This window comes from Nicotiana tabacum, chromosome 11 (genome assembly GCF_000715075.1).
Source record: "Nicotiana tabacum cultivar K326 chromosome 11, ASM71507v2, whole genome shotgun sequence".
NCBI classification, from domain to species: domain Eukaryota; kingdom Viridiplantae; phylum Streptophyta; class Magnoliopsida; order Solanales; family Solanaceae; genus Nicotiana; species Nicotiana tabacum.
In genome coordinates this window covers 136,962,123-136,974,274 of record NC_134090.1, presented here as the reverse complement: position 1 = coordinate 136,974,274, position 12,152 = coordinate 136,962,123, and positions in this window count along the sequence as shown.

Here is a 12,152-nt window from a genome sequence, read left to right as displayed (position 1 = left end):
TTCTTTGCTTTTGTGCATCCATCCAAACAAGCGCATCTTCTTGTTTTTCATCCAATAGTTCAAGGCTAGTAATCATAGCCTCATGATTTGATTCTTTCATTGTATGTCAAAATTTGGCACTAGGTTCCCCGACTACAACCGAAATCAATGCTTCGAATCCATATACTAAAGAGAACGGGGTTTCCCCCTCACTGGACTTTGATGTTGTTCGATATGCCCAAAGAACTTCGGGTAGAATCTCTCTCCATTTTCCCTTAGCGTCGTTTAATCTTTTCTTCAGATTCTGAATGATAGTTTTGTTCGTTGACTCGGCCTGTCCGTTTCCACTTGGGTCATCGATAAGATCCTTATTTTATGTTCTTCGAGAAACCTCGTTACCTTGCTGCCGATGAATTGCTTTTCGTTGTCGCATACGATGTGATCCCAGATGAAGTCTATGACTTCTTTTTCTCTGACCTTCTTGAAGGCCTGTGCTTCCATCCATTTAGAAAAGTAGTCAGTCATAAACAAATGAATATAGCTTTACCTGGAGCCGATGGCAGAGGGACGACGATATCCATCCCTCATTTCATGAATAGTCGTGCAGACAAGACTGAATGAAGTTGTTCTCCCAGCTGATGGATCATCGGTGCAAACCCTTGACATTTATCGCATTTTCGAACAAACTCCTTAGTGTCTTTTCCATGCTATTCCAGTAGTACCCTACTCTAATGATTTTTTGTATCAAAGATTCGACGCCGGAGTGGTTCCCACAAGTGCTTTCATGGACCTCTCGTAAAACATAATCAGTATCCCCCAGCCCTAAACATACTGCCAATGGTCTATCGATCATCCTTCTGTATAATGTTCCATCTTCATCTAATGTGAATCGAGCAGCTTTGGTTCATAGGGCCCTCGGCTCTTTAGGGTCCGATGGGAGCTTTCCGTTCTTCAAATATTCAATATATTTATTCCTCCAGTCCTAGGTCAAGCTTGTAGAGTTTATCTCGGCATGACCTTCCTCGATTACAGATCTCGATAGTTGGACGACAGTCCTTGGGCTGATCTCGTCTTCCTCGACCGATGACCCTAAATTTGCAAGTTCAAAGGCCTCACTGTTTTGTTCTCGAGGTACATGGTCTAGAGTCCACTCCTTGATGTTGTACAAAGTTGCCTGCAGCTTTTCCAAATACCTTTGCATTCTATCCTCTCGAACCTCGAAGCTTTTGTTTACTTGGTTCACCACCAATAAAGAGTCACACTTGGCTTCAATGACTTCTGCCCCCAAGCTTTTAGCTAGCTCGAGACCTGCAATCATGACCTCGTACTCGGCCTCATTGTTAGTCAACCTAGAAGTTTTGGTAGACTATCTAATGGTGCTACATGTGGGCGGTTTCAAAACGATGCCTAGCCCAGATCCCTTCACATTAGAAGCACCATCTGTGAAAAGGGTCCATACCCCCGATGATGTGCCCGATTTTAACAAAAGTTCCTTTTCATATTCAGGGATGAGGGATGGCATGAAATCGGCCACGAAGTTCGCTAATATTTGAGACTTGATGGACGTTCAGGGTTGATACTCGATATTGTACCCACTGAGTTCGACGGCCCATTTGGCCAATCGGCCCGATAATTCGGGCTTGTGCAAAATATTACGAAGTGGATAACTTAACGCACATATGGGGTGACATTAAAAGTATGGTTTTAACTTTCTAGAAGCGCTTATCAGTGCAAGTGTTAATTTCTCTAAGTGTGGATATCTAGTTTCTGCTTCTCCTAAGGTTTGACTTACATAATAAACGGGAAATTGCATACCTTGCTCTTCCCAAGCAAGGACACCACTTACCGCAATTTCCGATACTGCCAAGTACAAGTAAAGTTTTTCATCTGCCTTTGGAGTGTGAAGCAGTGGTGGGCTTTATAGGTATCGTTTTAACTCCTCTAATGCTTGTTGGCACTCTGGGGTCCAGGTGAAATTGTTCCTCTTTTTGAGCAAGGAGAAAAATATGTGGCTTCGATCTGACGACCTTGAGATGAATCGACCTAAAGCGGCTATTCGTCCAGTCAGCCTCTGCACAGGTTTTACGTTGTCCACGGCGATGATGTCTTGATGGCCTTGATTTTATTAGGGTTGATCTTGATCCCCCGGTTCGACACCATAAAGCCCAGGAATTTGCTCGAACCGACCCCGAAAGCACATTTCTCGGTGTTAAACTTCATGTTCTATTTCTCAAAATCTCGAATGTTTCCTGCAAATGAGCCAAATAGTCCTCAGCGCGTAGGGACTTATCTAACATGTCATCAATATAAACTTTCATTGACTTACCTATTTGTTCTTCGAACATTTTATTCACTAGGCGTTGGTAAGTAGCTCTTGAATTTTTTAGCTCGAAGGGCATTACATTATAACAATATGTTCCGTACTTGGTGATAAAAAAGGTCTTTTCATGGTCTTCCGGGTTTATTTGAATTTGATTGTACCCAGAATAGGCATCGAGAAGGTAAGGATCTCGTGGCCAGTCGTGGCGTCGATCATGCGATCGATATTAGGCAGTGGAAAAGAATATTTGGGGCATGCCTTGTTTAAATCCTTATAGTCTACACACATTCTTAGTTTATTCCCCTTTTTAGGGACTATGACTACATTAGCCAGCCATTCGGGATATTTTACCTCCCGAAAAGACCCTTTTTTGAGAAGTTTAGTTACCTCGTCCTTTATGAATGCGTGTTTTACCTCGGACTAGGGCCTTCTCTTTTGCTTCACCGATTTGAACCTAGGGTCAAGGCTTAGCCGATGCGTTGTTATCTCCGGTGGGATTCCTGTTGTGAGCTTGTGATTTTTGCCCTATATGAAATACTCCTATAAAATCAAAGAAAATAGATTTTTTCCAATTATTTGCCATTTTATAGGATTTTTGTAGGATTTTATTAATTGTTTTGTATTTTTGTGCACGTTTAATTTTATTAAAAATCATTAAAAAAATGTTAAAAATACCATGCATTGCATTTAGATTTTTGTTTTTATATTTTTAGGATTAATTAGTTAATTAATTATTTTATTAAAAATAAAAATCACAAAAATGGCTCATTTTTACATTTTTACCTTTTAATTTTTAGATTAGTGATTTTTCTCTTTTAATTTAGGATCAAGTTATTGTTATAAATATTATAATTAAATAATTAGCTTAATTTTACAATTCATATTAATTTAGGAATTTAACTTAGAATTTTTAAGTAAAGAAAAAGAAAAGAAAAACAAAGAGAAAAAGGAAATAAGAAAAGAATTTGAAGAAAAGGGTTTAATTGGATATTGGGCTAATTATTATACTCAAATCGGCCCAAATTCCCCCCACCCAAACCAACCGACCCAGTTCCCATTACCCAGCCCAATCTCGGTCATATCTTAAACGATACTGTTTTGCATTGACTAAATCTTGTCCATTGATCACTTTAGATCTAACGGTTGGGAACTGAATACCTTCCCCCTATAAAAGTGTTTGAACAAGATCCTCCCCCCCAAACCCCTAAATCCTTTCAGTCTCTCATCTCCTACGTCTTCATAGAACCCTACTCGACGGAAATCACCTTCCGGTGGCGCCGCCCTAAAACACTGCCCTAAATACCTCCAGATTAGCCCAAATCGTCACCAGATAATCCATGTCCCCTCCTCTTTCCAAGCACCCTAACATCATCTCTCAAATCTTCATAGGTTGCTCCGATTTTCAAATCTAAAATTCTCAAAAAACCATATTCTGCCTCTTTTCTTCTTTTCTTTGATATTGTTCGTTCAAGCCGGCTCATCTACGTAAACTTAGTTCCCTTAGTAAGAGAAATAGACATACGTTGGGTTTGTTTCTTTTCAAGCCGTCGGAATCCGGTCAGTCACCTTACCATCCACCGGAATCCCATAGCCTAGTGACGACATTCACCGGAAACCAATTTAGGGAATCCAAGGCTAGAATGGCCTAGTTGGTTCTTGGAGGTTCTAGAAGGGGTTAATGGTTAATCAAACAATCAGAATTTAAGTCAAATTAATTAAAATTGCAATAAGCAGAATTTAGAAAGGTAAAATTGGGAGTTCTAAATGAGAAAATATCAGAATGTTCTAGTATAGGACAACTGTCCCCATTCTTAGCATGAAAATGCTGAAATTGGGTGGGAAAAAGGATAGACAGCTGTTAAAAGATGTTGTACTATCTGACATTTTAGGAATTTAGGGTAGAATATGCCTTTTTGATGTTGTTTTTATACACTCTATAAAAGGAAAAGACCTTTACTGATTTTGGGGACATATTTTGATCAATATATTCACTCTAAAGGATCCTCTAAATACACAGAAAACTCCTGCATCCTTCTTCTCTAGCATTCATAATAGAAAGCACACATAGAATCCCTAAGATACCTCAAAAATGGAGTTTGAATATGGAGTTGTTCTTTGCTGTTAGTGTGTTTTGTTGTTGTTGTTTTCTGGGTTCTTGAACTCTATTTCCTCTGTTTTTATGACCTTTATTTGGTCTCCAAGACTCTGATTTCTGCTCTAATTACTGGTGGAAGCTGAGATCTTGTTTGCTTTTCTCCAAAGTCAAAAATACATTTCTTAATATATGTTGTACCTGTGGTTGTTAAGATACTGATTCCATTCTCATCAAATGTAATAGTTGTTGGAATGCCACAAATATCATCATATTTGCAACTTTGGATTGATTACATACTTGTTAAATATTCTACCTGTTAATATGGTGATCTATGTGTTGTTTGAATGTTTTCTACCATGTCTACTGTCTAACAACATGTAACAGTAATATAACTAGGAGCTTGTTTGTTAATGTTGTGTTAGTCATGGATTTTGGTTGCATAAGTTTGAGCACTTAAGGTGAAGCAATACTGATATTTCCAGTTTGATTTAAAGCATAAGATATTTGAATGTTTCAAACCTTAATAGAGTAGGAAACAATGCATTAAAATCATTTCTTTTCTTTTAGCCTTGGACTATTAAAATACATTTGAAGTCCTAAAAATTCCCTAAATGCTTAAGATTTAGAAGTTTTGGTAGTATTCTCTTTTGTGTAAAGCCTTCCCCTTTTGGAAATCACTTTGTCTTGGGTATTGTTGGCATTTGGTAGTGTAGGATGATTGTGAGTGCTTGGCATGAGGTCCAGATTTACAAATCTAGCCACTGGTTGGTTAGCCTTTTGTGAATGATAGGCAGCTTCAAGAACATGACAAAAACTATTGCTAAGTTGATCACTAGGCGGATTCAAAAATTAATTTGATTTCACCCTATACGGATTACTTTTCTTAATTTAATTCAAGGCCTGTAATTATTTATGAAGCTATTTACCATTGGTAGTGTATAAAATATATTTAGTTTAAATTATAAGTTGTTTCAGCCTTTTTCTTTACAGCAGCCCAAATATTGTCTTGATTCAGAATTTGAAACTGGGCCCATTTCATTTAAGCATATCTAGGACTAGTACATATTAACTTGAATTGCTCCAGTTTAGGATATTTTGTTCGTTCCTGAAATATGGCTTAAAATAGCTAGTATAGACGTTCGAAAATTGCTGATTTGTGCACATCTATATTTAGCAAGGATCATGAGATTCCAATGTGGTGCTTGAACTCTTTCCAGATTTTCATGCAATGCAAATGATTATTAAGTTTAACGTTTTTTGTCAAAATTATGTTAAATAATCACTGGTTTCCCTTATACAATGTTGGATCCAATCGGCCGTGGCCTGATTTGTCAAAGTTGGTTCATTTAAGTTGTAATGATATCATATGAACACCTTTAATTTGCTTTAGGCACGTAATTAAATCATCACAGCTAGGATATGGTTCCCGTGGCGTAGTTGTGATACTTAATGCCAAATTAGTTTTTGAACATCCGTAGTCTGCTTTAGTCAAGTAAAACTTTTTTAAAAAATAAATAAATCGAGGTGTGTCATTCACAATCCAATAATATAGTCTATGGCCCTCACATCCATATCCTTATTAATGTAGAAAAATGCTTTTAAACATTCGTAGCTTGCCTTAGGCGCGTTTATAATAAAATTATCACAACTACGGGTACGGTTTCTGTGACATAGTTGTGATACCTAATTTTTCAAATCCGGGGGTACATTTATGTGACCCAGCCACAACTTCTAATAACTTTAATAAATTAAATATGTTGTAGATTGTGGGTACTATTCCCGTGACATGATTCGCAATGTGTATCAAACAAACAAGTACACGACAATCATAACTTGTTCCAGAATAATTCCATAAAATAATTAAAAAGCGGTTATAAATTTAAAAATGCACAATTGGTTTAAAATGTGTAATAAATCAGATAATAGGCCAATTATTAATAGTTTAAGCGACAGTGCTAGAACCACAGAATCCGGGAATGCCTAACACATTCTCCCGGGTTAACAGAATTCCTTATCTAGAATTTCTAGTTCAAAGACTTTTAAATAAAGTCGAAAATTTCCTCGATTTGGGATTTTAAATAAACCATTGACTTGGGACACCATAATAAATATTCCAAGTGGCGAATCTGAAAGAAAAAAATAAATAAATAATCTCATTTCAATTTATTTCACTTTACTTGGAAAAACTCCTTTATATACTCCCCTCGGATGGTAAATAGGAGGTGTGACAGCTCTGGCGACTCTACTGGGGATAATAACCCAGAACTTCTGGTTCAAGGTTCAAGATTTCGAGCTTAGAATAACTGTTATACTTGGCTTTATTTATTATCTGATTTTTACATGTTTGGACCTAATGTGCTAAATGTCACTTTTTACCGCTTTGATATTATTTGAACTGTATATAAACTGTTGCGAAACCCTTCTCTTCTCACCTTCTGGGAAGTGCACACTGGCGTGACTTCTTTTCTGTTAGTGCCATACCCAAAATTAGAACGATGTTCGGATAAGTTGCAAAGCTGGTTGATCTTTTGGTTACCGGTACGCTGTCCCTCCCCCCCTCCCCTGCTCGAGTTGTCCGCTCGGGTAAGCCAGGTCTAGAACAATACACCCAAGTTTTAAACTTAGAATAACTAAGCCTCATGCCGGATCCCTAGTAGGAACGCTTGTTTGCCTTATTTGTATTTGACTTTGGGGACTTAACATGGGGGTTGGATCCGTCTAGGACAGGTGTACCCAAATTAAAACGACCATCCTGATGCATCTTATGTGCTACTTGTATAATTATTTGTCTCGGTTTGAATGTGGACGATTTTTAGAATAGGGAGAAAAATTAAAAAATTGAGGTATGAGAGAGATAATTGCCCGTTCTTGAAAAATCTGGTGTCCAAAATATACTGAAACTCTGCCGAAATTTTGAAAAAAAGAAGAGAAAAAGCAAAAAGGAAAAAGAAAAAAGAAAAGAAGGGAAAATTGTTTCAAAATTCCATGTTTTTCTGTTACGTCAAGACTGACCGAACTACGCGGGTTTGATTCTCGCCGGATGTGAGATACGTAGGCAACCCTCATCGGGTCCAACCCTGCTTTTGCAAAAAATAACCCAAAAATTTGAAAAAAAAATGATGTCTTTGTTGTCATAAATAAAGTGGGTGATGTCGTTTTTTGTCTAAATAGTCGAACGTCCCGAACGGGCGCCGGAAGGCCATCTTTGCAAAAAATAGCCACCAATGGTTTCTTTGCCAATTTTCGGCCACCTAGCAAGTACAACCCTAAAATCTTCCCCTTTCGAAGTGTTGAAGGGTCGTATTTGCAAAAGTGGCCATGTTTCTTTTTTTTTTTTACCTTAGAATTTTGTGAAAATGACCCCTTTCATCAGTTTTAATAAATTTTATTTTGTTTTAAATCAATCACTTTAATCTAAATGTGCAGAATTAGCACGAGTCAAAATTTACCAATGATGGTTATGACCAAGATTCCGTTGGAACTACATATGTGGTGGGAGGACCTGGGTAAGCAAGGACAAAACATGGTCAACCATTACTTGGGGCGCTCACTGGATTACTAAAGATCAAGCCTAGGGAGACATAATAAAAACATTGGTTACATTTTGGGACCCGGCTCACAACGTTCTGCATTTTTCGAACTTCGAACTCACACCTACTTTGGAGGAGATAGCGGGCTATATTGGGAGTACCAAGGGTCTAAGACATAAATATCTGGTCGCTCCAAGGCCTGTCACCCCTCACAAGTTTCTGAATTTGTTAAAAATAAGTAGGCAGGTCCAGTATGCAGACTTGACAAGTGGTTTTTCCTCTCTATTCTTTGTATACCAGCTGTACAGGCATGTAAGAGAATTTGACAATTTGGAAAGTTGAATCTGTAGCAAAGATAACCGGTCAAAGTGGGAATAGCATAGATGCTTCGCTTTCATGGTGGCATTCTTAGGTCTTCTAGTGTTTACCAGGAAGGATGTGAATATTGATCTGCGGGTAGCTGGAGTCGTCAAAGTCTTGATTACTAATGGCAAGAGCACCCTCGCCCCTATGATAGTATATGAGATATTCCGAGCTCTCACGACTTGTAAAGTCGGGGCAGATTTTTTCGAAGGATGCAATTTACTGTTACAAATGTGGATGATTGAGCATCTGTGTCATCGGCCTCAATATATGAATTACGGATCTACAGGGAAGAGCTGCATTAAGGAGTTTGGCACAAGGGTTTCAGGGTTCAAAATGCCAGAAGGGGTTAGAGATTGGATATCCAGCTTTCGTTCCCTAACTGCTGTCACACCTCCTTTTCCTACCTACACCTCGGAAAAGGGTATAGGTCAAGGGAGTTTTTCCAATTAAAGGACAATCAAAACGGGATTTATTTTAAGAAATTCAGTGTCGCCACTTGAGAGATTTATGGTGTCCCAAGTCACCGATTGAATCCCAAATCGAGGAAAATATGACTCTGTTTAACAGTCCGCGAACCAGAAATCTGAGTAAGGAATTCTGTTAACCCGGGAGAAGGTGTTAGGCATTCCCGGGTTCCGTGGTTCTAGCACGGTCGTTCAACTATTGTATTTGATTTTATCTGATTTTAATACATGCTAGCCTATGTGCCTTTTATTCGTAAACCGCTTTTATTATTATTTAAAAGAATTGCAATGTCGCAAAAATGCGTCTCGAACCACGTCGCAATTAATGCACCCGTGGTTGTTAACACATTTGACTCCGTTGAGATTTGGATTTGGGTCGCATCAATGCGCACCCGAGTTTAGGAAAGTAATTTAATTAAATCGCGCCTAAAGAGTCTAAGGCATTCTTATTTTGGGGAAGACCGTGAAATTCACTAAACGGCCCTCCGAATTCTACGTATTTTGATTTAACCATTTATTGAGGGCCCCGCAATTTATTTGTTTTGTTCGGCAAGGCTCGTCTCATTTTATGTAAAGGTAAGCCTAAGAGTGACTATGATTTTTCTATGTATTTTTGTCTCTAATAATAGAATAAAGATCCTAATTAATTACTATTAGAAATTGGGCTTCAAGTTCAAATCCGGGTCCAAACAAAGGGAAGAACCTTTTAATTTGAACCTGCTACCTAACTCAAAACTCAAACCTACATTGTTGCTTAAATCTTGAATTGAATTATTTGAACCAAGCCCAAATTGTTGACTCACTGAACTAGGCTCGTGTAAAGAGCCCAATCCCCAATTTTCTCGTTGTGTGCGAATCAGACACCGAGTCTGGGTGGAAACATTCCAAAATTCCACCCGAAAGTCCACATTCACATGGCATGCATGTACCCAGTTCATAGAATCTTCACGTTGCGTTTCTACAATCAGCTTCTAATTACATATTGGGCCAAAACCTACAGCCCAGACACGCTGGAAATTCTCCTTGATTTATGCTAAGTATTCAATGATTGTGGCAAAAGAAAATGGTACACAATTACTAAAGGAACCGTTAAAACGTAATTCCATCCATTCCACCTACTAATGTCACATTGAGTTCTCAGATGTTAATAATGTAAAGACACAACCAAATGGAATGTGATTTATAAACACAGGATGGACCAATTGTTTTCGACTCCAGTTATCCAAATTACTGCACATCGATTAGGTGAGCATGATGTTGATACTGTATTCTATTACTGAGGTAAACTAAAAATGATCAACTTAATTATGAAGCCTCTTCAACCTAACATGAGATTAACTGCCTCTAAGTGCATAACAAACTGGAAACAATGACTAACATAGTAGGCTGATTTTTCATCTAATTATTATTAATATAAGAGTTCAATTGAAGCCACAGGATCCAACAACCAACCAATTCAAAAATCAGTGTTCAAGTTAACACAGTCCCTACAGTTCGATAGTGATTCCAGCTTAACCCAATTCCAAGCAAACTACCAATGTCCTAATTTTACAATCTTATATCTGCAACAAAATTCATATAGCCTTATGCAATATCAATACAACTATAACAGAACTTAATTACAATCTAGCAATCAACAGGAGGCACTCATTAACATATAAAATCGATGAAACTTCTTTATTTCGCCTTCCAGCTCACAATTACATTGCAACGAGTTCAAAATGGTACCTGGAAATAGAATTTGCAACAGAAGAAGAAAATCAGCAGCAGCAATACACCAGCAAACCAGCAGATATACAAACAGCAATAATACACAGCTCAGGGAATCAAGTTATAGCCCAGAAGATGTTTGAAATCAACCAAAACGAGAGATCAGACTTGACTCGATTCCAAAACAGACCAAAACTCTTAAGAATTATCTAGAATACTCAATGCTTTCAAACACAACCCAAGATCGATCAAAAACCAACTGGATTGGATCCTCTTCACCCAAAATTAGTCTAGTATACCCTTGGCATCTCAAACAACAAATTTGAAACTATGAAATTTGAAATCAAACTAGAATTTCCAATGAAACAGTAACTACCGTTTTTAATTTTTTAGTTTTCCTTATGTTTTTGTTTTTTTAAAAAAAAGTTTGAATTCCAGTTTCAGATCTGGAAAATGAGAGAATCTTGGTGAGGGGGAATTTTTGGCTGAAAGAAGAAAAACCCCAAAAAACCCTTAACAAGGCAAATGATGATGCCTTTTATAGGCACAAAGTGTGAGTTATCAGATTTTAAATTATCTCTTAGGTCCCTGTTCATTTTCCACTTTCAGTCCTTGAGTTTTCTAAATTATTCTGCAAGCTAACACCCTTTTTTACTGATATTCCAGTACGACCCCAACCTAGAAGCTTCTAATATATTCTAGCTACCTGAATTTCCCCAATTGCCCCTAGCTTATTCCTAGAATTACTAACCTATCCCACCCTGATTGAACCAACAGTTGAAACAATTTCTGCACTGATTCAGCTATATCCAATTCATTTTAGCCTAAAACTTGAATTCATTAAGGCTAACTGATGAACTAAAGACAATTCTACAATCAAACTAACACTAATTGAACCCAAACGAAATTAACTACAAATTATTAAAACAGAAGGCTAAGTTGCTACCTGAATTTTACTAAGTTAGAACAAATCGGTCCTAAAATTATACTATTAATCCGACTAGAATTCGAAACAAACCAACAAAAGGAAAAATTAAGCACAAGATTAAAACCAAAAATCAGAACTGAAAATGATCAAAACTAACGGGAATTAAACTAACAATTAATCGCTATGAGAACACAAGAAGGAAGAAGGTTAAACAAACAAACAAAAAAACAAAAGAGAAGAAAATACACTTACCGGACTGCCCTTGCCCAGGCTGCTTCTGACCCAAATTTCCTCGGAATTTTAGACCATAATTATCCCTAATCATGTGTTTTCATAAGAAAACACATGATTATGGGCTATTATAGCCCGAAATCAAGGAGACCTCAACTTTTAGCAAATTAGGGTTTTCCGGCCCAAATTCAAATTTAAATTCGAGACAAACTGACGACATTCAAAGACATCTAACTGGGGATTGGAGATGAGGAAGGGTAGAGGAGCATGGGGTGTGAATTTAGACAGGTTTGGACAAGGTTGCGACTTGGCCGGAAAATTTAAAATGGATATTCGAAGCTTTCTGGGTGGATTCGAGGGAAGCCATTTGCATATTCGGAAAAAGGGTGAAAAGGGGAGTTTAGGGTGTTATTTTGGTGGCCATTGGCCTAATTGGCGTCGCCGCAGCCGGCGAGCTCCGACGAAAGGATATGGGGACGGCTGGTTTTTAGGGTTTAGGTTAGGGTTTAGGTTAGAGATGGACGGGGGG